General features: G+C 51.1%; 1 protein-coding gene across 1 annotated transcript in view; it reads left to right on the top strand.

Moving 5' to 3' along the window:
* Positions 1-6,791: 6,791 nt before the first annotated feature.
* Positions 6,792-27,211, top strand: part of LOC148521589 (dual specificity protein phosphatase 13B-like) — a 48,000-nt gene continuing 27,580 nt past the window's right edge. Inside the window, exon 1 of the mRNA XM_088475014.1 lies at positions 6,792-6,901. The gene's annotated coding sequence lies outside the window, so the exon portion shown is untranslated. The remainder of the gene's footprint in view (positions 6,902-27,211) is intronic.

The following is a 27,211-nucleotide window of genomic DNA, read 5'->3' as shown; positions in this document are numbered from 1 at the left end:
CTCGGCATCAGAAATTAAGGCCCTAGGACGTTGCAAATCGGATAGTTATAAAGGTTACATTCGACCTAGGCGTGAAGGCCCTTTGTTTAAAGTCATTTCACAGTCTGTTCCGGTTACGTTTATATTTTATGCTTGCCTGGTTTTTGTCTTGTCTCATGTACTGTCCTGTCTTGTCTGTTACCCCTGTCCGTCCTACTCGGGATTAGCTACTCGCCATTGCTGGCAATGGCAGTCTTGAGGGATTTTACAATTTTTACCTGAACTGACGGATTCAATTCGGCTATTCTCAATCATTTAATTAGGCCATAGTCCATCCCTCAGCAGGTTTTTATTTTACCTCTTGCCGAGTTCACCTGTTTTTTCCCAATTCCCCCCCACCCATTCTTCCCCTTTGTGTCTTCTGTTTGTCTCAGCCACTTTAAATAGTAAAGTCGGCGACCAATAGAAAATTTTTCTTTTTGGCAGATACTCACTTATGTTCTATCAGATCCCACTAATACACCATAAAATTTTATTGTTTTATGACAATTACTAATTTTTTATTTACTGCTTTCCTCCACCTTTAGGATTGCTCTTTGACACGCAGGACATTTGGGTTATAGGCCACTCATATATTTTCTGGGCTGCTAGGTTTGAGTTCAGATCAAGCTCCAATTTTTGAATATTCAGCTAGGGTCCGTTGGATAGGTTCCAGAGGTATGAGATGGCATTCCTTTTGTCCTAAACTGTTAGAGTATGCAAGGCTTTTTGGTAGGCCACGTATTTTGGTGGCTTATTTAGGAGGCAACGACTTAGGGCAGAGGTCCACTGTAGAATTCCGAGTTGATATTGTCAACGATTTGCCGAGGGTGCTATCGGCCTGGCCCTTGTGTAAATTAATTTGGTCTTGCATTGTACCTCGACAGGTCTGGCGTGGGGTTAGGAGTTTTCCTGCTAATGACGAAGCTAGGAATAAACTTAATTTCGCAGTTGCCAAATTTGTGATGGCCAATTATGGCCGTGTCATTTATCATAAGAACATTCAATTTCGATTTAGTTATATGTATAGACTGATGGAGTTCATTTAACAGAGGAGGGTTTGTCATTGTTTATTGGGGATCTTTTTGAGGAGTTGGCGTTATTGGGGTAGTACTTGGTATGGTGGCGGTGCGGCGGTTCTATAAGCAGAACCTTGCTGTGGCGGGAAAGAACGGCAGGTTGCCAGTCCGGGTGCAATTATGATTTAAGGGCGCTCCTTTCGTTGACTGGTAGTTGGCTGTACCAACCTAACGGGGGGCAGTATCACCACCTAAACGGGTGGGAAGTCAAGATGGGGGTGAGCGTTACCTTTTGTTGATATGAGTTACATGGTTATGTGTATGCACTCTGGGCGATCTACGCCTGCTATGCCTTTTGTTGTTTGTGTGTGGGCATAGCAGATCTGGCTGATTTCTGGCCGTCCTTTCTTTGCCACCATACATCCTTAAATAAATAATAATTATTATTGCTCCAATAAATCACCATCAAGTTATCTGCCAAATCCACGTCTCAGTGTCTTTATTTTATGTTAGTATGATAAGTGGTTTGCACACATGACAACACCTCATCCGATAGAAGGTTTAACATATTATGCCACACAGTAATTCCATTTACATATTATGCCACACAGTAATTCCATTCACATATTATGCCACACGGTAACATATAACATACTGCATATATAATGGTGTCGTGTTTTTAAATGGGTTGTCTCATGTTATTCCACTGCAGCAATGAAGCTACAGGGCCTAATTCACTACGGATCACAATTCTGCTTATACGCCCGTAATGCAGTTGCTAATATCAGCGGTGATATGTAAATGTTTGCATTGGCATTGCGATCGCAGCCTAACATAAGGACGGACACTTCCCCTTACTCACATCCGTATACTTGTCAACATAGCAAAACAATCGGTAACATCGAGTAACATCGGATCCATATATGGCAGGTCAGACCGCACTCAGCTTACTCTATGAGGCCTCAGGCTGCTGTCGAAGCTGAATAATTGGCTGAGACAAGTTCAGTTTAAAATTTAATCGCGGCGACGCCATCTTGCGAATGGCCACAAGACGCCATCTTGAAAATGAGATCGCAAGACGCCATTTTGCGAATGGCCGCCTAAGCGCTGTTTTAGATAAACTCACATTTTAGTACATGTGGCAATAATACTAATAGCACCATGCGTTTGCATCTTTCACCATTTCTCATACACACATTAATACATACAATAGCGCTGTTAACTAGTCGCATATTAGCGAATGCATAGGACTTTGTATGAAACCGCTGTTTTATTAGCTTTATGCGCACGCAACTGCCCCGAGTTAACTAGCGTCCTTATATCAAACCCTCAATACCCACACATTACATATCCACACTTAAGGTTCAATAAGCTCTAAAGTGTATGACTTAAGTTGGTTCAGTTAGTTTAAATGCTGAGAAATAAAGATATTTGATAACTAAGGTATTATACATGCTAAACAAGTCATGTTTGGAGTTGTACTGATGCGTATCCTTTTTACAGTATTCCGGTGTTATCGGTGGGGAGATCGCATCACGCATTCCCGAGTTATGGATCGCAGAGCCTACAAGCAACAAAATGTATATTTTAGAAGCAACTGTTAGGATGCTGCAGGAGGCGTGAAGAGGAAGACCCCCAGCTGTTAGAGGCAGGGAGAGTCTGTTTGAACCAGCCTGTTAAATGTGCTGTCACAGATGCTTCACCCCTGGGAACCAATGATATCAGCAACAGACTTCCCTATTGTCCTGTTTATTCTGGGGGGGTATAAATATGAATGCATGAACGCTGGTTCTGGGTCTTTGTACTGAATACTGAATGACGAGGTGTCTCTTGCTGATGCCTATCTCTGGGTCCGGAAGTGCCTGCGTATGTATACTGTACTTGCGGTCTGTATAATTTCCTTTTGCGCCTAAATTGTGTCTTGATCAATTGCGTGTGACTGTCTGAACTTTTACCTGAATATCACTTGTGCTTTGGAACCACAGATTCCACGTCTAAGTCTTTATTTATGGTATGACTGCGTACGCAAATTAGCGTCATCCTTAGAAGGTATAGGCAGGACATTAGAATGTATAGGAAGGTGTGTATAAAGGTTCTGATCCAGTATCGTTACTGCATATGGTATCGCAGTGGCTAATTTATGCACACCCATGCAACGCCGTTGAAACGCACTGGCACGCATGAGTTCACCCGACCACCACCCCCCCGTTACCACCCACAAATGGCACTTCCTGTCAATCACTGTGCCATGGGTCTGCATATCATTTGCGTTCGCTTTCCGGATCGCATGCACTGCGATGCATACACATGCACAGTATGCAACAATCGTCCGATTGTGTGCGTCTTAGAACTTGCGATCCTTGCTGAATCCGGCCCACAGTATTTATAAAGAAACACTGAGACTCCTGCACTGGGGCCAGCATTATATAACTCAGCATGAGAAGTACAGTATAGCCTTTTGTGTTCCAAAATTTACTTTATTAAAGGGCACTAATTTATCATATAAGGTTCATCTGTTTATCGTATTCTATATTTTTATCAAGGGTCTGGAGAATGACATAATATAGGAAATAATAATGAGCATATTTAATATGTATAACATGGTCTAGCCCAGTCTGATAAACTACAGAAACAACCAACTTCACACACCCTCCCCTGCCCCACATGGATGGAACCACCCACAGCTGACACCCCCCCCCCTCCCGCCATGGTCAACCCCCCTCAATGTCTACTAGAGCTGGTTAGTGCTGCTTAATCACACTGCCATCCACCACCCAACACTAGGCTGACTCCCAGCCAGACACAACCAACTACGCAGACAACCCCCCCTCCGTGGCTGACCCTCTTCCCCCCGGTCGACCCACCGCTGCTGCAGCTCAACTAAGCTGCCACGATCCACCACCCGAAATCGCTGACACCATCTCTTTCTTGTACCCTCTCTCTGGAGCTTGGATGGCAGCAGCGCAGCACCTCGGCTCAGCTTCTTCTTGGCTCCTCTCTCTGAGCTTGTGATGTAACAAGCGGTACAGTGCAGGGGGGTGGGCTCGGAGAGAAGAGTGAATGAGAGACAGAGAGAGCGGCACCCGGCGGCAGCTGTCCAATCGATCATGAGCTGCTGCTGACAGTCTGCCGGGGCCGCATGAAACTATACAACAAGCCTCCATACAGTCCTGTCAGCGGGCCCCCTGGGAGCCGCCGGGCCCCAAGCGGGCGCTTATGTTGCCTAGCGGTAAATCCGTTACTGTCCGGCACGGAGACAGTTGATCCAAAAATCAGCTGTCTCCCCGAAGTGTTTCACTGCTCCTTTCGGAGCAGTGAGACAAGTGCACATGAGTGACCTACATGTCACGCATGCGCACAAGAGCTCTGACGTCCGGCAGAAGGAGCCGGACGGGGGGGAGGGATCCAAAAGGATCCCTCTTGACAACCTGGACCTGTTTCCCTGCAGTCAAGCTCCGAAATTATTGCATTTTCGGAGCTTGATAAATTCTGTTGCCATACTATTGTATGGGGTCAGCGGGCCTTTCCGCAAGTGGATGGCCTGATATCTCCTGCTGTACCTTCTTGATGAATGGCATGATAACTTAATTTCTACAATTGCAGGTGAACATGTTAGTTTTCACTTGCTTTTGTAGAAATTAAGTGATGATGAATAGGCACTTAAGTATTATCTAGTTGAACTACTGTTGCATTATGGTGACATTGGCTTTATTGCTACACAAACAGGTGGTTTCCAGACCATGTGATCTCCTGCATGAATAGTGACTACCGACTTAAGACACGGCCTGTCCAGGATCAATTTCTTCAGAGGTTCCCCATTGCAGAGAAATCATATAAGAAAATGCTCATTCACATGCTGTGTGTATTCACTTGAAAGAGGGGCTGTGGGCATGCACATCAGCTCCTCGAGCGGTGAGTATGCCCCCAGCATGACGAAAATGGCAGGGAGTGGCTTGCGGGCATGGCATATCTTGTGAGGCCACGCCCCTTTCAGTGAGGCCCCACCCATTTTTTGGCGCGCGATGATGGCGCACGCACATGGGGCCTCTTTTTCAGATTTTTACAGGGCCACTTTCAATTCCCAATCCGCCCCTGTCTGTGCTCCATCCGCAGGGCTGACTTTTCAGAATTTCTGTGCCCAGGGCCAGCTGTCAACTCAGTTGCCATGGTCTGGTGACTGGAGATTCTGGTGACCCAAGTGAAATAACTGAGGACAACTGAATGGAGCCTTAATACAACCTGGGAGTGGAGCTTCGGGTGGCATGGGGGCTGAGCTTAGAATGGCCTATGTGGGGGCTGAATGGTCCAACTTCAGGTCCTTCATTGTCGGACTCGGATTCAATACAGTGCAGACAGTGTTCCCTGGGATTTTTTTTTCTTGCCAACACAGTGGATACTGTGGGCCTTAAATTCATGGTGGGCTTGGAGCTACAGCTCCACCAGCCCCATTATTAATCCAGCCCTGGGTGGGCTAATATACACAAACTCTAGGTGGTATATTTAGTAAAAGTGTGGGTTGTTTCTCATAGCAACCAATCAGATTCTTGCTATTGTCGTCTAAAAGATAAATGATAAGTACAATCTGATTGGTTACTGTTTCTGCTTTTGTGTCTTGGCTGGTGGAACAAACAAGTTATGATAACAACCTCTGAGACTATGGATTTGTCCTACTGGATGTATTGTCAACAATTAAATGTTCCAGTAACACTGCAGTGCATTCAGCCTAATGCATGTAGTATTTAGTAAACTCCCTCCCACCCTAGCAGTGCATGCTAAAAGAGTGATTGAATATTGGAATTCCTTCAATATTTCAATTGTCAGAGACAGTCGAGTGACTTGTGTGAGATTTGTTTCTGGAATAAATATATATGTAATTATTGTATCCTTGAAACATATTGGTGCAGAGGTACAGATGTCTCCAGATATATCTTTGCTGATCGCGCTACAAACGTGCGCACGCATTGTGCCATGCGATTACCCACAGCTGCATAGGCTATGGTGTGCAATGTGATCGCACCATTCAATCCTATGGAGGCACGGGAGCGAATGCAGTGCACCCCTCACGCTATGCGTCGCACAATTTTCTGCGTACGCAGCAACGACGTAGCACATCTGTACTAAGCTCTGGAAAGTGATAAAGTGGAGAGAGATAAGCTACTAACCAATCAGCTCATAACTGTCATTTTCAAACACATTATGTAACATGACAGTTAGGAGCTGATTGGTTGGTAGTTTATCACTTTACAGAGCTTTGTACAGTACATCTCCCACTGTCTTAAAAAAAAGTGCTTAGATTTAAAACCCACAGAGGGGATGTATTATAACAGAGTAAAGTACAGCTAGAGCGAGTTATCTGATGATTACTTCATCCTCACTATGGGATTCTCACAGCTTACTCCACTTTTTTGGTCCCTACACTGTAATAAGTGGTCCCTCGTTGTGATTTGGAAGGATCTTCATTTAATCAACGGCAATCAAATGTCTTTACTTTGACGCAGTTATCCCTGATTGAGCTTCGATGGCAGCAGCCTCACATTAATGTCTCGGTAGAATACACTTGGCAATGCTGACCAATGTTCTAAGCTACTATATTTGTTTGGTCTAACCCATGCCTTTTGCCCATGTCACCTCCTTGTAACAAGACGTGGTGAAAGAAGGAGAGCCTCCAGAGTTATAAATATCACTGATCAAAAATAGAATCCAAGTAAGATTCCCCTGAGTCAGAGTCCAAACATTTGGATCCATCTTGTTCTAGAGAGACTTAACGCCCAGTGACATGCAAGCACTTTGAAGAAAGAAAAGCAGGAATAGAAGAACATTTGGGACTGGTGTTTTCAAAAGCATTCCAATCAAGGTTTAATAAGGTACAACATTTCCACGTACTGTACAGCAGGTGACTAACAATAGGTTAGAAATAATTTGTATCACTTCAATAAGATAAAATAGAAATGTGTAAGCTCTCTAAATAGGTTTGGTTTATCAATATATGTCACATCCTATTTGAAACATACAACTGCAAAAGGAACCACTAATGACAAACTGCCAGCTCACATACTGATTTTTCAGTAAAGGCTCTTTATTGTGCCTCAGGTGTCAGGTAAGTGTTTGCACAGGTAAATTAGTATTTTTTGGAAACATAGTCGATAGCAATATCTAAATGGTTAATGTGAGGTACTGGTATTATGCTGATCCCTGGCACTGTGTCTTGGACAGAGAATAAAAAGATGACAGATTACCCTGAGCCCTCTGATTTAGAGATCGCCATGTGAGGTTTCAATCACAACAGAGTTTTGCTTAAAGGGACAGTAAGAACAAAAGACAATGGGCCTGATTCAGAGCCGGACGCTATTTGCGCTCGCTCGTCAAGAAAATAGGGGTGGCTATTCAAATGAACCGTTCACTGTTTGCGGTCTGTTCACGCCTCTAGGTCTGAACGAGCGTACAAAACTTGCTGGGAATAAGCAAGTAATGAAAGATGTTTTAGAACTAAACCATGTCTATGCTTTTATTTATTACAGTGTTTTTTTTCTTAAACTGTCTCTGTATTTACATTTTTCTTTGGCAAACTACAGATCCCAGCTTGCCCTGGGATCTGTAGTTTGAGCAAGCTGGCAAGTATGTATCTTCAAGTGTCAATGTACTGTGGCAGCCATGATTAAGCCATGCTGGGACTTCCATAACCTCTGCCCTAGGCATACCTGCCTACTCTTCTGGGAACATCTGGCAAACTCCTGAATTTTGGATGGCTCTCCCACATGCCCAGAAAAGTGGGCCGCTCTCCTGGAGGCCACATATGGCCTCCACTTCCTGAGTGAAGTGGGCGGCCCGGTAAGCTTGATATCGCGATTCACACAGAATCGGCATTCCAATGCCGGGCATTGGTTGGGCCCTGATGATGTGAGCGTGTTGTACACCCAGCACCATAACTTGGCTGCGCCACGACCCCCCGGCTTCGCCTTAGTTGGTGAAAACTATGGCTTTAGGGAATGACAAAGAGCCCTGGTGCAATTGGTTTCAGGGCTGTGATAACCAGGAGGGGGCCTGCATGCATTTTTGCGGGCCCAACTTCCCTGGGAAAACCATGGCAGTTGGCCTGGGGCTGGTTGGAATCATGGTGAAGGGGATCACCATACCCAACTATGGTTTACCAGGCTGACAAAGTCTCGTGCTGGTTATTCTGAAAGCAACAATGATGGTTATTCTTTTGTAACATGCACACCTAAAAAGGGGTTTCAAGGTCCCAGTGAAGTTGCATGTCTGGGACTTATTTGTTTAATATTTCAGGACAGAATCTTCCTTTTGGCATACTGTGCCTGACTATGGGCCTGATTCACACCTGCTCGTGAGCGCAAAGCGCATGCAAGAGGGTCGATGGCCGGGCAGTGCGCAAGCGCGGCGTGCACACTGCGCGTGCGTGAGCCCCGTAGCGAGTGAATGTTCACTCGCTGCGGGACTCACTACAAGACGGGGCGGCTGTCGATAGTGATTAACAGCTCGTCTCGTTTTGTAGGTGTGCAGGAGGGGTGGCTGGACAAACGGAGGCGTTCCTGAAGGAACGCCTGCCATTTGTGGGCAGCCCTACTGCCATCACCAGTGATGTCAGTAGTGAACTTCCTGCTCTATTAGAGCAGGAAGTTCACTGGGGCTTGCGGTGGACAAGACCCTACCACAAGGGTCTCGTCGCAAGCCCAATGGTCGTGATAATCGTGACCATTGCCAAGCCACCCGCTAAAGCTGTGGGTGGTCACCCTCAGATTAGAAAGCGGCCTGGAGGCCGGTGAAAAAAAAACTGGCCTGCCCTGATTCAGAGCGAGCATTCGCAAACAGGGCGCGCATCTGAATCAGGGCCAATGTTTCAGTTAACTTTACTGCTCCCTGCTCAATCACGTCTCGGTTACGAGACGTGGAAAAAACTACAAGAGAGGACGATGTAAACCTGACTTGTCAGGCAGACAAGCATTGTGATCGTGTCTGTTCACTCTGAGAGATAACTATGAGTAGCGAGACTGCTCTTATCAATTTAACCAATATGGCTAGTAACAAATTTTCAAGGACGAGGGCTAAATCTGTTCAGAAAATGATTTTAGCTTTAACACTGATATTAATGGCCAATCAATAAATATCAATAAAATTTTAGAAATAACCCACCAATTGCAAAATTAATTCCAGACACACCAAAGACAACATCTAAGAGTTCCAAAAAGTGTTTCAGGCCTAGTCACCTGGAACAAGGAACAAGACGACACCAGGAAAATTAGAAAAATTAGTAGTTCTGATGAAATTCCTCATCTACAAGTTACGTCTAATGAAAGTTGTGCAGGGGATGTTGTCATGTCATAGGCAAAGGGCTAGATGGTGACTGGCTAGGACAACTTTTGGGAGCAACTGCACCTCTAAAGCTGGGTACACACCATATGATGGAGCAACCTAGCGATGGTGTGATGAAGTGTAATGATACATCGTGCGTGCCAGACACACTGCATGATCTGGTGTACGATGTGCGATGTGTGCATAAATTGGCAACCAGGTGCTGAACCCCCTCCCTCTTATTTGCCTCTCTCCCCAACCCAGCCCACGCACACGACTTTCGGATCAGCTGTCTCCGCGCCGGAGCAATGATGAATTGTTATACAGTGTCTAACCTGATTTTTATTTCTAAGAGCATTATTATCTATTAAATATGAAACAAAACTAAGTGAGTATTCATGACTAATCTTTATTATGGGTGAACAATTGCGCAGTCAGGCTGTTATAGGTATTGGTGACAGCACTGTCAAATTAGATTAGCGTTGAGAGCTGGAGAGAGCAATGAGTTTTGCAGGCTCTTCTGGGTATTGGTGACAGCACTGGGAGCTGGAGGCAGCGATGAGTTCTGTAGGCAGCGCTGGGTGTTGGTGACAGTGCTGGGAGCTGGAGACAGCGATGAGTTCTGTAGGCAGCGCTGGGTGTTGGTGACAGCGCTGGGAGCTGAAACAGTGGTGAGTGCCACAGGCTGTGCTGGGAGCTGAAACAGTGGTGAGTGACACAGGCTGTGCTGGGTATTGGAGACTGTGCTGGGAGCTGAAACAGTGGTGAGTGCCACAGGCTGTGCTGGGTATTGGAGACTGTGCTGGGAGCTGAAAAAGTGGTGAGTGCCACAGGCTGTGCTGGGTATTGGTGACTGCGCTGGGAGCTGAAACAGTGGTGAGTGCCACAGGCTGTGCTGGGTATTGGAGACTGTGCTGGGAGCTGAAACAGTGGTGAGTGCCACAGGCTGTGCTGGGTATTGGTGACTGCGCTGGGAGCTGAAACAGTGGTGAGTGCCATAGGCTGTGCTGGGTATTGGAGACTGTGCTGGGAGCTGAAACAGTGGTGAGTGCCACAGGCTGTGCTGGGTATTGGTGACAGCACTGGGAGCTGGAGGCAGCGATGAGTTCTGTAGGCAGCGCTGGGTGTTGGTGACAGCGCTGGGAGCTGGAGACAGCGATGAGTTCTGTAGGCAGCACTGGGTGTTGGTGACAGCGCTGGGAGCTGGAGACAGCGATGAGTTCTGTAGGCAGCGCTGGGTGTTGGTGACAGCGCTGGGAGCTGAAACAGTGGTGAGTGCCACAGGATGTGCTGGGTATTGGTGACTGTGCTGGGAGCTGGAGACAGCGATGAGTTCTGTAGGCAGCGCTGGGTGTTGGTGACAGCGCGGGGAGCTGGAGACAGTGATGAGTTCTGTAGGCAGCGCTGGGTGTTGGTGACAGCGCTGGGAGCTGGAGACAGTGATGAGTTCTGTAGACAGCGCTGGGTGTTGGTGACAGCACTGGGAGCTGGAGACAGCGATGAGTTCTGTAGGCAGCGCTGGGTGTTGGTGACAGCGCTGGGAGCTGAAACAGTGGTGAGTACCACAGGATGTGCTGGGTATTGGTGACTGCGCTGGGAGCTGGAGACAGCGCTGGGTGTTGGTGACAGCGCGGGGAGCTGGAGACAGCGATGAGTTCTGTAGGCAGCGCTGGGTGTTGGTGACAGCGCTGGGAGCTGAAACAGTGGTGAGTGCCACAGGCTGTGCTGGGTATTGGAGACTGTGCTGGGAGCTGAAACAGTGGTGAGTGCCACAGGCTGTGCTGGGTATTGGTGACTGCGCTGGGAGCTGAAACAGCAGTGAGTTTTGCAGGCTGTTCTAGGTATTGGTGGCAGTGCTGGGAAATGAGGTTAACGCTGAGATCTAGAGAGAGCAATGAGTTTTGCAGACAGCACTAGGAGTTGGAGACAGTGATGAGTCCTACAGGCAGAGCTGGGTGTTGGTGACAGCGCTGGGAATGAGATTAGCGTTGAGAGCTGGAGAAAGAGATGAGTTTTGCAGGCTGACTGAGTATTGGTGACATCACTGGGAAATGAGATTAGCATTGACAGCTGGAGACAGCGTTGAGCTGCAGGCTGTGCTAGGTATTGTTGACAGTGCTGGGAGTTGGAGGCAGCGATGAGTTCCGCAGGCAGTGCTGGGTGTTGGTGAGCTGGAGACAGCGATGAGTTCTGTAGGCAGCGCTGGGTGTTGGTGACAGCGCTGGGAGCTGAAACAGTGGTGAGTGCCACAGGCTGTGCTGGGTATTGGAGACTGTGCTGGGAGCTGAAACAGTGGTGAGTGCCACAGGCTGTGCTGGGTATTGGTGACTGCGCTGGGAGCTGAAACAGCAGTGAGTTTTGCAGGCTGTTCTAGGTATTGGTGGCAGTGCTGGGAAATGAGGTTAACGCTGAGATCTAGAGAGAGCAATGAGTTTTGCAGGCAGCGCTAGGAGTTGGAGACAGTGATGAGTCCTACAGGCAGAGCTGGGTGTTGGTGACACCGCTGGGAATGAGATTAGCGTTGAGAGCTGGAGAAAGAGATGAGTTTTGCAGGCTGACTGAGTATTGGTGACATCACTGGGAAATGAGATTAGCATTGACAGCTGGAGACAGCGTTGAGCTGCAGGCTGTGCTAGGTATTGTTGACAGTGCTGGGAGTTGGAGGCAGCGATGAGTTCCGCAGGCAGTGCTGGGTGTTGGTGACAGCGCTGGGAGCTGGAGACAGCGATGAGTTCTGTAGGCAGTGCTGGGTGTTGGTGACAGCGCTGGGAGCTGGAGACAGCGATGAGTTCTGTAGGCAGCGCTGGGTATTGGTGACAGCGCGGGGAGCTGGAGACAGCGATGAGTTCTGTAGGCAGCACTGGGTACTAGTGACAGCACTGGGAGCTGGAGACAGCGATGAGTTCTGTAGGCAGCGCTGGGTGTTGGTGACAGCGCTGGGAGCTGGAGACAGCGATGAGTTCTGTAGGCAGCGCTGGGTACTGGTGACAGCACGGGGAGCTGGAGACAGCGATGAGTTCTGTAGGCAGCGCTGGGTATTGGTGACAGCACTGGGAGCTGGAGACAGCGATGAGTTCTGTAGGCAGCGCTTGGTGTTGGTGACAGCACTGGGAGCTGGAGACAGCGATGAGTTCTGTAGGCAGCGCTGGGTATTGGTGACAGCGCGGGGAGCTGGAGACAGCGATGAGTTCTGTAGGCAGCGCTGGGTATTGGTGACAGCGCGGGGAGCTGGAGACAGCGATGAGTTCTGTAGGCACCGCTGGGTATTGGTGACAGCGCTGGGAGCTGGAGACAGCGATGAGTTCTGTAGGCAGCGCTGGGTATTGGTGACAGCGCTGGGAGCTGGAGACAGTGATGAGTTCTGTAGGCAGCGCTGGGTGTTGGTGACAGTGCTGGGAGCTGGAGACCGATGAGTTCTGTAGGTAGCGCTGGGTATTGGTGACAGCACTGGGAGCTGGAGACAGCGATGAGTTCTGTAGGCAGCGCTGGGTATTGGTGACAGCACTGGGAGCTGGAGACAGCGATGAGTTCTGTAGGCAGCGCTGGGTATTGGTGACAGCGCGGGGAGCTGGAGACAGCGATGAGTTCTGTAGGCAGCGCTGGGTATTGGTGACAGCGCGGGGAGCTGGAGACAGCGATGAGTTCTGTAGGCAGCGCTGGGTGTTGGTGACAGCGCTGGGAGCTGGAGACAGCGATGAGTTCTGTAGGCAGCGCTGGGTGTTGGTGACAGCGCTGGGAGCTGAAACAGTGGTGAGTGCCACAGGATGTGCTGGGTATTGGTGACTGCGCTGGGAGCTGGAGACAGCGATGAGTTCTGTAGGCAGCGCTGGGTGTTGGTGACAGCACTGGGAGCTGGAGACAGCGATGAGTTCTGTAGGCAGCGCTGGGTGTTGGTGACAGCGCTGGGAGCTGAAACAGTGGTGAGTGCCACAGGATGTGCTGGGTATTGGTGACTGCGCTGGGAGCTGGAGACAGCGATGAGTTCTGTAGGCAGCGCTGGGTGTTGGTGACAGCGCGGGGCTGGAGACAGCGATGAGTTCTGTAGGCAGCGCTGGGTGTTGGTGACAGCGCTGGGAGCTGAAACAGTGGTGAGTGCCACAGGCTGTGCTGGGTATTGGAGACTGTGCTGGGAGCTGAAACAGTGGTGAGTGCCACAGGCTGTGCTGGGTATTGTGACTGCGCTGGGAGCTGGAGACAGCGATGAGTTCTGTAGGCAGCGCTGGGTGTTGGTGACAGCACTGGGAGCTGGAGACAGCGATGAGTTCTGTAGACAGCGCTGGGTGTTGGTGACAGCGCTGGGAGCTGAAACAGTGGTGAGTGCCACAGGATGTGCTGGGTATTGGTGACTGTGCTGGGAGCTGGAGACAGCGATGAGTTCTGTAGGCAGCGCTGGGTGTTGGTGACAGCGCTGGGAGCTGGAGACAGCGATGAGTTCTGTAGGCAGCGCTTGGTGTTGGTGACAGCGCGGGGAGCTGGAGACAGCGATGAGTTCTGTAGGCAGCGCTGGGTATTGGTGACAGCGCGGGGAGCTGGAGACAGCGATGAGTTCTGTAGGCAGCGCTGGGTATTGGTGACAGCACGGGGAGCTGGAGACAGCGATGAGTTCTGTAGGCACCACTGGGTATTGGTGACAGCGCTGGGAGCTGGAGACAGCGATGAGTTCTGTAGGCAGCGCTGGGTATTGGTGACAGCGCTGAGAGCTGGAGACAGCGATGAGTTCTGTAGGCAGCGCTGGGTGTTGGTGACAGCACTGGGAGCTGGAGACAGTGATGAGTTCTGTAGGCAGCGCTGGGTATTGGTGACAGCACTGGGAGCTGGAGACAGCGATGAGTTCTGTAGGCAGCGCTGGGTATTGGTAACAGCGCGGGGAGCTGGAGACAGCGATGAGTTCTGTAGGCAGCGCTGGGTATTGGTGACAGCGCTGGGAGCTGGAGACAGCGATGAGTTTTGTAGGCAGCGCTGGGTATTGGTGACAGCGCTGGGAGCTGGAGACAGCGATGAGTTCTGTAGGCAGCGCTGGGTGTTGGTGACAGCGCTCGGAGCTGGAGACAGCGATGAGTTCTGTAGGCAGCGCTGGGTGTTGGTGACAGCGCTGGGAGCTGAAACAGTGGTGAGTGCCACAGGATGTGCTGGGTATTGGTGACTGCGCTGGGAGCTGGAGACAGCGATGAGTTCTGTAGGCACCACTGGGTATTGGTGACAGCGCTGGGAGCTGGAGACAGCGATGAGTTCTGTAGGCAGCGCTGGGTATTGGTGACAGCGCTGGGAGCTGAAACAGTGGTGAGTGCCACAGGATGTGCTGGGTATTGGTGACTGCGCTGGGAGCTGGAGACAGCGATGAGTTCTGTAGGCACCACTGGGAATTGGTGACAGCGCTGGGAGCTGGAGACAGTGATGAGTTCTGTAGGCAGCGCTGGGTATTGGTGACAGCGCTGGGAGCTGGAGACAGCGATGAGTTCTGTAGGCAGCGCTGGGTGTTGGTGACAGTGCTTGGAGCTGTAGACAGCGATGAGTTCTGTAGGTAGCGCTGGGTATTGGTGACAGCACTGGGAGCTGGAGACAGTGATGAGTTCTGTAGGCAGCGCTGGGTATTGGTGACAGCACTGGGAGCTGGACACAGCGATGAGTTCTGTAGGCAGCGCTGGGTATTGGTGACAGCGCGGGGAGCTGGAGACAGCGATGAGTTCTGTAGGCAGTGCTGGGTATTGGTGACAGCGATGAGTTCTGTAGGCAGCGCTGGGTATTGGTGACAGCGCTGGGAGCTGGAGACAGCGATGAGTTCTGTAGGCAGCGCTGGGTATTGGTTACAGCGCTGGGAGCTGGAGACAGCGATGAGTTCTGTAGGCAGCGCTGGGTGTTGGTGACAGCGCTGGGAGCTGGAGACAGCGATGAGTTCTGTAGGCAGCGCTGGGTATTGGTGACAGCGCTGGGAGCTGAAACAGTGGTGAGTGCCACAGGATGTGCTGGGTATTGGTGACTGCGCTGGGAGCTGGAGACAGCGATGAGTTCTGTAGGCAGCGCTGGGTGTTGGTGACAGCACTGGGAGCTGGAGACAGCGATGAGTTCTGTAGGCAGCGCTGGGTGTTGATGACAGCGCTGGGAGCTGAAACAGTGGTGAGTGCCACAGGATGTGCTGGGTATTGGTGACTGCGCTGGGAGCTGGAGACAGCGATGAGTTCTGTAGGCAGCGCTGGGTGTTGGTGACAGCGCGGGGAGCTGGAGACAGCGATGAGTTCTGTAGGCAGCGCTGGGTGTTGGTGACAGTGCTGGGAGCTGAAACAGTGGTGAGTGCCACAGGCTGTGCTGGGTATTGGTGACTGCGCTGGGAGCTGAAACAGCAGTGAGTTTTGCAGGCTGTTCTAGGTATTGGTGGCAGTGCTGGGAAATGAGGTTAACGCTGAGATCTAGAGAGAGCAATGAGTTTTGCAGACAGCACTAGGAGTTGGAGACAGTGATGAGTCCTACAGGCAGTTGGGTGTTGGTGACACAGCTGGGAATGAGATTAGCGTTGAGAGCTGGAGAAAGAGATGAGTTTTGCAGGCTGACTGAGTATTGGTGACATCACTGGGAAATGAGATTAGCATTGACAGCTGGAGACAGCGTTGAGCTGCAGGCTGTGCTAGGTATTGTTGACAGTGCTGGGAGTTGGAGGCAGCGATGAGTTCCGCAGGCAGTGCTGGGTGTTGGTGACAGCGCTGGGAGCTGGAGACAGCGATGAGTTCTGTAGGCAGTGCTGGGTGTTGGTGACAGCGCTGGGAGCTGGAGACAGCGATGAGTTCTGTAGGCAGCGCTGGGTATTGGTGACAGCGCGGGGAGCTGGAGACAGCGATGAGTTCTGTAGGCAGCGCTGGGTACTAGTGACAGCACTGGGAGCTGGAGACAGCGATGAGTTCTGTAGGCAGCGCTGGGTGTTGGTGACAGCGCTGGGAGCTGGAGACAGCGATGAGTTCTGTAGGCAGCGCTGGGTACTGGTGACAGCGCGGGGAGCTGGAGACAGCGATGAGTTCTGTAGGCACCGCTGGGTATTGGTGACAGCGCTGGGAGCTGGAGACAGCGATGAGTTCTGTAGGCAGCGCTGGGTATTGGTGACAGCGCTGGGACCTGGAGACAGCGATCAGTTCTGTAGGCAGCGCTGGGTGTTGGTGACAGTGCTGGGAGCTGGAGACAGCGATGAGTTCTGTAGGTAGCGCTGGGTATTGGTGACAGCACTGGGAGCTGGAGACAGCGATGAGTTCTGTAGGTAGCGCTGGGTATTGGTGACAGCACTGGGAGCTGGAGACAGCGATGAGTTCTGTAGGCAGCGCTGGGTATTGGTGACAGCGCGGGGAGCTGGAGACAGCGATGAATTCTGTAGGCAGCGCTGGGTATTGGTGACAGCGCGGGGAGCTGGAGACAGCGATGAGTTCTGTAGGCAGCGCTGGGTGTTGGTGACAGCGCGGGGAGCTGGAGACAGCGATGATTTCTGTAGGCAGCGCTGGGTGTTGGTGACAGCGCTGGGAGCTGAAACAGTGGTGATTGCCACAGGATGTGCTGGGTATTGGTGACTGCGCTGGGAGCTGGAGACAGCGATGAGTTCTGTAGGCAGCGCTTGGTGTTGGTGACAGCGCGGGGAGCTGGAGACAGCGATGAGTTCTGTAGGCAGCGCTGGGTGTTGGTGACAGCGCTGGGAGCTGAAACAGTGGTGAGTGCCACAGGCTGTGCTTGGTATTGGAGACTGTGCTGGGAGCTGAAACAGTGGTGAGTGCCACAGGATGTGCTGGGTATTGGTGACTGCGCTGGGAGCTGGAGACAGCGATGAGTTCTGTAGGCAGCGCTGGGTGTTGGTGACAGCACTGGGAGCTGGAGACAGCGATGAGTTCTGTAGGCAGCGCTGGGTGTTGGTGACAGCGCTGGGAGCTGAAACAGTGGTGATTGCCACAGGATGTGCTGGGTATTGGTGACTGCGCTCGGAGCTGGAGACAGCGATGAGTTCTGTAGGCAGCGCTGGGTGTTGGTGACAGCGCGGGGAGCTGGAGACAGCGATGAGTTCTGTAGGCAGCGCTGGGTGTTGGTGACAGCGCTGGGAGCTGAAACAGTGGTGAGTGCCACAGGCTCTGCTTGGTATTGGAGACTGTGCTGGGAGCTGAAACAGTGGTGAGTGCCACAGGCTGTGCTGGGTATTGGTGACTGCGCTGGGAGCTGGAGACAGGGATGAGTTCTGTAGGCAGCGCTGGGTGTTGGTGACAGCACTGGGAGCTGGAGACAGCGATGAGTTCTGTAGGCAGCGCTGGGTGTTGGTGACAGCGCTGGGAGCTGAAACAGTGGTGAGTGCCACAGGATGTGCTGGGTATTGGTGACTGTGCTGGGAGCTGGAGACAGCGATGAGTTCTGTAGGCAGCGCTGGGTGTTGGTGACAGCGCTGCTAGCTGGAGACAGCGATGAGTTCTGTAGGCAGCGCTTGGTGTTGGTGACAGCGCGGGGAGCTGGAGACAGCGATGAGTTCTGTAGGCAGCGCTGGGTGTTGGTGACAGCGCCGCTAGCTGGAGACAGCGATGAGTTCTGTAGGCAGCGCTTGGTGTTGGTGACAGCGCGGGGAGCTGGAGACAGCGATGAGTTCTGTAGGCAGCGCTGGGTATTGGTGACAGCGCGGGGAGCTGGAGACAGCGATGAGTTCTGTAGGCAGCGCTGGGTATTGGTGACAGCGCGGGGAGCTGGAGACAGCGATGAGTTCTGTAGGCACCACTGGGTATTGGTGACAGCGCTGGGAGCTGGAGACAGCGATGAGTTCTGTAGGCAGTGCTGGGTATTGGTGACAGCGCTGGGAGCTGGAGACAGCGATGAGTTCTGTAGGCAGCGCTGGGTGTTGGTGACAGTGCTGGGAGCTGGAGACAGCGATGAGTTCTGTAGGTAGCGCTGGGTATTGGTGACAGCACTGGGAGCTGGAGACAGTGATGAGTTCTGTAGGCAGCGCTGGGTATTGGTGACAGCACTGGGAGCTGGAGACAGCGATGAGTTCTGTAGGCAGCGCTGGGTATTGGTGACAGCGCGGGGAGCTGGAGACAGCGATGAGTTCTGTAGGCAGTGCTGGGTATTGGTGACAGCGCGGGGAGCTGGAGACAGCGATGAGTTCTGTAGGCAGCGCTGGGTATTGGTGACAGCGCGGGGAGCTGGAGACAGCGATGAGTTCTGTAGGCAGCGCTGGGTATTGGTGACAGCGCTGGGAGCTGGAGACAGCGATGAGTTCTGTAGGCAGCGCTGGGTGTTGGTGACAGCGCTGGGAGCTGGAGACAGCGATGAGTTCTGTAGGCAGCGCTGGGTGTTGGTGACAGCGCTGGGAGCTGAAACAGTGGTGAGTGCCACAGGATGTGCTGGGTATTGGTGACTGCGCTGGGAGCTGGAGACAGCGATGAGTTCTGTAGGCAGCGCTGGGTGTTGGTGACAGCACTGGGAGCTGGAGACAGCGATGAGTTCTGTAGGCAGCGCTGGGTGTTGGTGACAACGCTGGGAGCTGAAACAGTGGTGAGTGCCACAGCATGTGCTGGGTATTGGTGACTGCGCTGGGAGCTGGAGACAGCGATGAGTTCTGTAGGCAGCGCTGGGTGTTGGTGACAGCGCGGGGAGCTGGAGACAGCGATGAGTTCTGTAGGCAGCGCTGGGTGTTGGTGACAGCGCTGGGAGCTGAAACAGTGGTGAGTGCCACAGGCTGTGCTGGGTATTGGAGACTGTGCTGGGAGCTGAAACAGTGGTGAGTGCCACAGGCTGTTCTGGGTATTGGTGACTGCGCTGGGAGCTGGAGACAGCGATGAGTTCTGTAGGCAGCGCTGGGTGTTGGTGACAGCACTGGGAGCTGGAGACAGCGATGAGTTCTGTAGGCAGCGCTGGGTGTTGGTGACAGCGCTGGGAGCTGGAGACAGCGATGAGTTCTGTAGGCAGCGCTTGGTGTTGGTGACAGCGCGGGGAGCTGGAGACAGCGATGAGTTCTGTAGGCAGCGCTGGGTATTGGTGACAGCGCGGGGAGCTGGAGACAGCGATGAGTTCTGTAGGCAGTGCTGGGTATTGGTGACAGCGCGGGGAGCTGGAGACAGCGATGAGTTCTGTAGGCAGCGCTGGGTATTGGTGACAGCGCTGGGAGCTGGAGACAGCGATGAGTTCTGTAGGCAGCGCTGGGTATTGGTGACAGCGCTGGGAGCTGGAGACAGCGATGAGTTCTGTAGGCAGCGCTGGGTGTTGGTGACAGCGCTGGGAGCTGGAGACAGCGATGAGTTCTGTAGGCAGCGCTGGGTGTTGGTGACAGCGCTGGGAGCTGAAACAGTGGTGAGTGCCACGGGATGTGCTGGGTATTGGTGACTGCGCTGGGAGCTGGAGACAGCGATGAGTTCTGTAGGCAGCGCTGGGTGTTGGTGACAGCACTGGGAGCTGGAGACAGCGATGAGTTCTGTAGGCAGCGCTGGGTGTTGGTGACAACGCTGGGAGCTGAAACAGTGGTGAGTGCCACAGCATGTGCTGGGTATTGGTGACTGCGCTGGGAGCTGGAGACAGCGATGAGTTCTGTAGGCAGCGCTGGGTGTTGGTGACAGCGCGGGGAGCTGGAGACAGCGATGAGTTCTGTAGGCAGCGCTGGGTGTTGGTGACAGCGCTGGGAGCTGAAACAGTGGTGAGTGCCACAGGCTGTGCTGGGTATTGGAGACTGTGCTGGGAGCTGAAACAGTGGTGAGTGCCACAGGCTGTTCTGGGTATTGGTGACTGCGCTGGGAGCTGGAGACAGCGATGAGTTCTGTAGGCAGCGCTGGGTGTTGGTGACAGCACTGGGAGCTGGAGACAGCGATGAGTTCTGTAGGCAGCGCTGGGTGTTGGTGACAGCGCTGGGAGCTGGAGACAGCGATGAGTTCTGTAGGCAGCGCTTGGTGTTGGTGACAGCGCTGGGAGCTGAAACAGTGGTGAGTGCCACAGGCTGTGCTGGGTATTGGAGACTGTGCTGGGAGCTGAAACAGTGGTGAGTGCCACAGGCTGTGCTTGGTATTGGTGACTGCGCTGGGAGCTGAAACAGCAGTGAGTTTTGCAGGCTGTTCTAGGTATTGGTGGCAGTGCTGGGAAATGAGGTTAACGCTGAGATCTAGAGAGAGCAATGAGTTTTGCAGGCAGCTCTAGGAGTTGGAGACAGTGATGAGTCCTACAGGCAGAGCTGGGTGTTGGTGACAGCGCTGGGAATGAGATTAGCGTTGAGAGCTGGAAAAAGAGATGAGTTTTGCAGGCTGACTGAGTATTGGTGACATCACTGGGAAATGAGATTAGCATTGACAGCTGGAGACAGCGTTGAGCTGCAGGCTGTGCTAGGTATTGTTGACAGTGCTGGGAGTTGGAGGCAGCGATGAGTTCCGCAGGCAGTGCTGGGTGTTGGCGACAACGCTGGGAGCTGGAGACAGCGATGATTTTTGCAGGCTGACGGTTGATTGTAAGATTTCAGAGCTCACCCACAACACTTTATACAACAGGCACAACCTTATTACACCTGTGAAACACATTTAGCACCGATGTTCTGATTTTTATGAACATGCTACGCCACCCAAAGTGTGAAGACTCTTCCCGGAGTCTCTCATTGATGATTTTCTTCTGCTGCTGCAGTTCTTTCAATTCTGCGCCTTTTTTTTATCTCAGCTTTTAATTTTTCTTTAAGCTGTTCAACTTTTAGCGCCTCTACTATATCCTCATTGGGAGCAGATTCTATGCTTTCCTCTTGCTTGTCATGGGTTTCTGCAAGCAGGCTGTCATTGTTGCTGTTCCTGTTGACTACCCTCAGGTCACCTGTAGCTTCATCTATGGCAGTGGTATCACTTTACGGCCTTTGCTTGTAGGTCCATATAGAAGTGTACTCCATTTGCATTTTCCTCCAGCCTTTATTAGGGTTCCAACGATTGTAAATTGTCCCATAAAACATTGCTATCTCTACTGAAGCATTCCCTTTGGTCCCCATGAGAATTTTGTCTTCATCTGCTGGAACGATCAGCTCTCTTAAACAATATTGTAAATCTGTAGTTAGTTGTTCTGCCACACTTTGGGTCATAAATTCCGCTATGCTTCTTTTACTAGCATGTTGTTGCAGGGCCATCTTAACAGCATTGTAAGCCCTGGGCAAAACAATGCACTGGGGCCCCTACCCACCCATTCATGGGAATAAAAATGTAAGCGTTCAATAAAATAAACTATTAGATTTATTGGAACTTTCAAGAAAATCAATGTTTAAACACTAAAAACATGATGGAAAGCAAAGATTAAGGAATCCACCTACCTCTCCTCTTTTCCAGTACGCAGTGCAGTTCCTGCTCTGCACTGCAGCTATAAATGGAGGGCCCCTTGAAAGCGAGGGGGGCCCAGGGGGACATGCCTTCTGTGCCCCCCTTAATCCGGCTCTGTGGCTGCATGCTGGGAGGTAGGCAGAGAATGCTGCCTGGGGTGTGTGAGAGCGGTGTCATTGCTCAGGGCGCAAGGCTCTGGGGGCGGCTTGGTCACTACCTGTCTGTAGTGCTGATGCAGAGCTGCCAGGAGTGTCCTTTTGATGATCCAGGAAAGCACCATGCAGCCTGTGATACCACCCGCACTTCCTGGTACTACTGGCATGATGTCATGTGTTCAGGGGGGCGTGGCAAGCACAAGGTACAAAATCACCTTGCTATGGCACTGGTGCCACAATGAGACAGGCAGAACAGACTGGCTAGATAGACATAAACAGACTCATCCATTAACCCTTTAATGTAAAGATTAATGTGGAAATATAATGATAGTCTCCCAGTAATTACAACATTACAAATATTATCCTAGCTAGAAATGTACATAACATACAAATCACTATGGCTTTCGATTACTTTGATAAAAACTATATTGGTTTTTGCAGAACACATAATTAACCTTACATATGAATTTAAAACTGACATTTGTTATTTTATTATTTTTTTAACAGTGACTTTTATAGCATCTACATATTCCATTGCACTTTACAATTACATAACAGTAATAGATCAAGACTGGGTAATAACAGAGGGCCCTGCTCGCAAGCTTACAATCTATAGGGAAATATGCATTCATTGATACACAAGGACAGGTGCTACATTTTAGATATTGGTCCAGTGAGAAAAGCAGAGGACCTAAAGGTGCCCATCCACTAAAAGACATGAAAACTACTGCATGATTACGACATTGTAATCATGCAGTCGTTTGTCAGTCTGTGATATGCGTACACTGTACGAGCAGTCATTCAGTGTAGGCACATCAATCATCTGCAAACATGCTGACCCTGACGTTATCGTCAGATTGTTCAGCATGTTTGCGCTATAATAGATGTCTAAACGACCAGCGGGAGCGCGCATCGCTGTTCGTTTTAGACATTTTTGCAATCGATTTGCAAATGATTTATGAATGCTTGAACGATATCGTTATCGTTCAATCGTCAATTAAATCGTCTAGTGGATGGGCACCTTAAGACTGAGCCTTGCAGTACTCCAACTAATAGAAGAAGCAAATAGAATATGGATTCAGTGAAACTAATAGTGAAAGAGCGATTTGATAAGTAGGATGAGAACCAGGACAGGGCTGTGTCCTGAAGACCTAGGGATTGTAGTGTAGTGCTTTTTCTGTGGAGTGATGGGAACAAAAGTCTGACTGAAGTGGGATAAATAAATTGTGCAAGCCAAGAAAGTGTGTGAGGCGAGTGTAGGCAAGTCTCTCAAGTAGCTTGGAGGGGTATGGGATCTGAAAGATGGGAGAGTTATTTGAGAGAGTGTTAAGGTCAGAATTCTGTTTTGTTTTGTTTTTCAGAATAGGAGTAATCGCTGCATGCTTGCATAATGTTGAAAATATACCAGTAGATACAGATTACATATTTTAGTTAAGGTTAGGATAGCACAAGAGACAGAGCTCTACTGTTTTGCAGGGCCAGCAACAGAAATCTCAGGGCCCGGCAGGGGCGGATTGGGATGGAAAACCAGCCCGGGAAATTTAATGGAAGCAGCCCTGAGTGGGGCGGAGTCTGTTAAGGGTGTGGTCTGAGGGGGCAGGATCCCTCAAGGGCCTGATTCTGAGTTGGACACAGTTGCGACCTTCCTTACGTCTTTGCTGCTGTTGCGTTGGCAAAAACAATCACATTGGCACTCACAGGGAAAAAAAACACACTGGCACCCACAACAAAAAAATAAAACACATTGGCCACCAACATAAAAAAACACATTGGCCCCCACAGGGAAAAAAAACCCTAAAAAAACAAGTACACTTCCCCACAGGAAAATAATAACACACTGGCACCCACAAGAAAAACAATAAACACATTGGCCCAAACAGGAAAAAATAATACATAATTGCCGCAGTCCCCCACAAAAGACTAACCTGCCTGCAGTACTTGCTGACGTGCTTGGCTCTGCCTCCACTGAGCGATGTGTGTTTAGCAGTTTAGATCCTGGTACCAGAGTTGTTGGTTTATTGTGATCACTGTGGTGCCCAGGCTGGCAGCAGTACCATTGTATGTAACCTGGGTTGGGGGGTGGGGGGGACAGTGTCTAGAGGGCCAGGGGGTAGTGTATGTCCATGGGGGCGGAGAGGTGGGGTGTGGTAGTAGCACAGGTAGTGTATGTCTCCGGGGCCAGGGGGAGGGGGGGGAGTGTATGTCTTTTAGGCCAGGGGTGGGGGTGTAGGGAGAGAATGTATGTATACCTGAGGGGGTAGTATAGGTCTATGGGGTTGTGGGGGGGGGGAAGGTTGTTTAGTATATGTCCCTAGGGTTGGGGGAGTCAGGCAGGTAGTACATGCTCTCTTATATTACATCATCACTTCACTGGGCATGACAAACTTATATTTATGCTATATATTATATCTGTTAGGACGGAGGGGGGGGATTGGGGAGGGGTAATACATGTACCTGGGCAGGGGGGTTATATGGGCATGACAAATAAATATATTTGCTATATTTATTAGGGCAGGGGGGAACGGGTGGGTAGTACATGTACCTGGGCAGGGGGATTATATGCGCAGGACATACATTTTATATATTATATTTAATTGGTCGAGGGGGGTGGTCAGGATCGGGTGGGTAATACATGTATCTGCAGGGGTTCATATGAGTATGACAGCCATATTTATTTTACACATCATATTATACTCATTATGTGTGTGGGGGGGTGGGGAAGATCTTGATCAGGTGGGTAGTACATGTACCTGGGGTGGGGGGTAGGAGTGTATGTCACGTTGGCCGGGAGGGGGGAGGCAGTTTATACCTAGTGGGAATGTGCAGAATATACTCAATGCGGATCGCCACTGCTTCCGGCCGCCGGCACCACCTCCAATGATTTCGCTGCTCGCACTGTGCTGCTGTGTTTGCACACTGTGTGTAGTGTGATGATATCTCTGCAGGTCGGAGGCTGGAGGCGGGCTGCAAGGGGCTGGAGGCGGAGTCGTCAGTGGTGACTGACGGCTCCGGCTCCGCAAAGGCTTATGGTCAGCAGCTCCCCCGTCGGCCTTTCTTTTCTTCTAACCTCTGAGCTGTCTCCTGCTGTGCTTGAGCAGAAGCTGTGGCTTCCGGATCGGAGCTGAGCTCCGATCGCGGTAGTGGAATGGGGGAGCGGAGGTCCGTGGGGAGAGGGGGGGTCAATCAATGAAGGGCGTCTGCGGCCACCAAAGGGACCGGCCCAGCGGGAACTGGCCCGGCGGCCCAATCCGCCCCTGGGACCCGGTACACTGATGTCTCTGGGGGCCCCACCTTCTCACCACCATCCCCGATCCCGCTCATCCCTCCCCTGCATGTGTGATATGTGAAGCATTATGATGTTAACTGAAAGATATACTAGCCTTTAAATAAAGTAAAAATACACTACGACTTACCACACTGTCTTGAAGTCTCTGATGATGCAGGCGGTAGTTCTTGTCTGCCTTCTCTTGCAAGGTCTTCTTGATGACAGTGTTGTGGATGCCTCAGGGGTAGGAGAGATGGTGTCTGCAGTCAGCCATACGCCCTGAGCCCCTCATCGCCTTCCTCAAATTCAGCCCTCTCATCACCATCTTCCGTCCCCAGACCTCATAACCTTCATCCATCCCCAGCCCCCTTCACCTTCCTCTGCCCCTTCACCTTCCTCTGTCCCCAGCCCCCATCACCTTCCTCTGCCCCTTCACCTTCCTCCATCCCCAGCCTCCATCACCTTCCTCTACTCCCAGTACCCATTACCTTCCTCTGCCGCTTCACCGTCCACCATCTCCAGCCCCCATCATCTTCCTCTGCCCCCAGCCCCTATTCCTTATCCGCTAACTGTATCACCAAAATTCTTCACCACCGCAGTGGCGCAGCCTGCCTTACAGGCAGGGAAGACGTGTGGAGACGTGTCCTATGACGTCACGCCGCCACGTTGTTAACTTAAAGGTGATGCTACAAGGGAGCTGGGGCTGGGCAGTGGCTATGGTCCCGGCGGCCGCGGCCCACTTGCTGGAACAGCAAATCCGCCATCCGCGGCCCTGTTTTGTGCCCATTGGAACCTCAGGGCCAGGTACGAATGTACCCTTAGTCCACCTCTGTCAACGAGCCTACTGTTTTGTGTGGCTATAGGATCAAGAGGAGAGGTATTAGAGTAGGAGGATGAGAAGAGTGTAGATACTTCATCTTCATTTGTGGGATCAAATGAAGAGAAGGTGCCAGAGGTTTCAGGGAAGGAATTGAGCAGGTTGCTGACTGAGGAAGAGCATAACATTTAATGTTGGATCTTATCAATCTTGTCCTTGAAATAGGAAGCTAGATCTAGGGCACTGATAGTAGCTGGTGGGTTCGGCGTGGGACAGGTATGAGGTGAATTAAATGTATTAAAAAGTTGTTTGGGGTTCGAAGCCTGAGCAGAGATGAAAGATTAGAAATATGTTTGTTTGACAGTTTCCAGAACCTTTGGATAGGAGGGGTAGATGCCCTTATATGTGAGGAGGTCACTTGGAATACTAGATTTACACCACTGAAGTTCTACTTTACGTCAGAGTTTTTGTAGGTGTCTAGTTATTTTAGAATGCCATGGCTGACATTTAAGTCTTCGTAGAATGTGATGGGTAGCTGGAGCCACTTCATCGAGGGCTGTTTCTAGAGTTTGGTTAAAGTGTGATGCAGCAATCTCAGGAGAAGTTAATGTAGAAATTGGTGAGCCTAGTTGTTGCAGAGAGGAGGGAAGTTGTTGAAAATTAATAGAGTTAATATTCCTGCGGGTTTAAAGAGGCTTGGTAAACTTCAGTAACAGTGAGCTCGAAATGATGGAAGAGACCGTGCAGGGGATAAGGTTGTGATCAAGTATTAATTAGAGATGAGCGGTTCGGATTCTGTGGAATCCGAACCGCTCCGAACATTGGGGATCCGAGTCCACCCGAACCCTGTTCGGGTGTTCACCGCCTGACTCGGATCCCCGTTCGGGGCCGAACGGCGGCCGCCTGATGTCGGATTCTCACTAGAGAATCCAACATCAGGTCTCCTCGCGTGTAGGGCAGAGCGCAGTGATAGCGCTCTGCCCTACACAGACACAGACACACAGCCGCCAGCGGCAGCTGTGTGTTTGTTACAGCAGCCAATGAGAGTCACAGACTCTCATTGGCTGCTGCACGGAGGGAGCCGGCTGGAGCTCACACATGAGCTCCGTTTTCCGGCTCCCTCCTCAGCGTGTGACAGAGCGGACGGCGCGGGAGCGGGGAATCAGGTAAGTTTTATTTTTTTTATTTTTTTACTTGTCAAAGGTCCGGGGGCGCTACTGGGGGGGGGTCTGCATTACTGGGGGGGTCTGCTACTGGGGGGGCTATACTACTGGGGGGGCCATACTACAGAGGGGCCTGCTACTGGGGGGGGCTATACTACTGGGGGGGTCTGCACTACTGGGGGGCCATACTACAGA

The sequence above is a fragment of the Taudactylus pleione genome, unplaced genomic scaffold (genome assembly GCF_031769625.1).
Source record: "Taudactylus pleione unplaced genomic scaffold, aTauple2 ptg000157l, whole genome shotgun sequence".
NCBI lineage: Eukaryota > Metazoa > Chordata > Amphibia > Anura > Myobatrachidae > Taudactylus > Taudactylus pleione.
The sequence above is the reverse complement of the archived record's forward strand: the minus strand, read 5'-3'. Positions and strand labels throughout refer to the sequence as shown.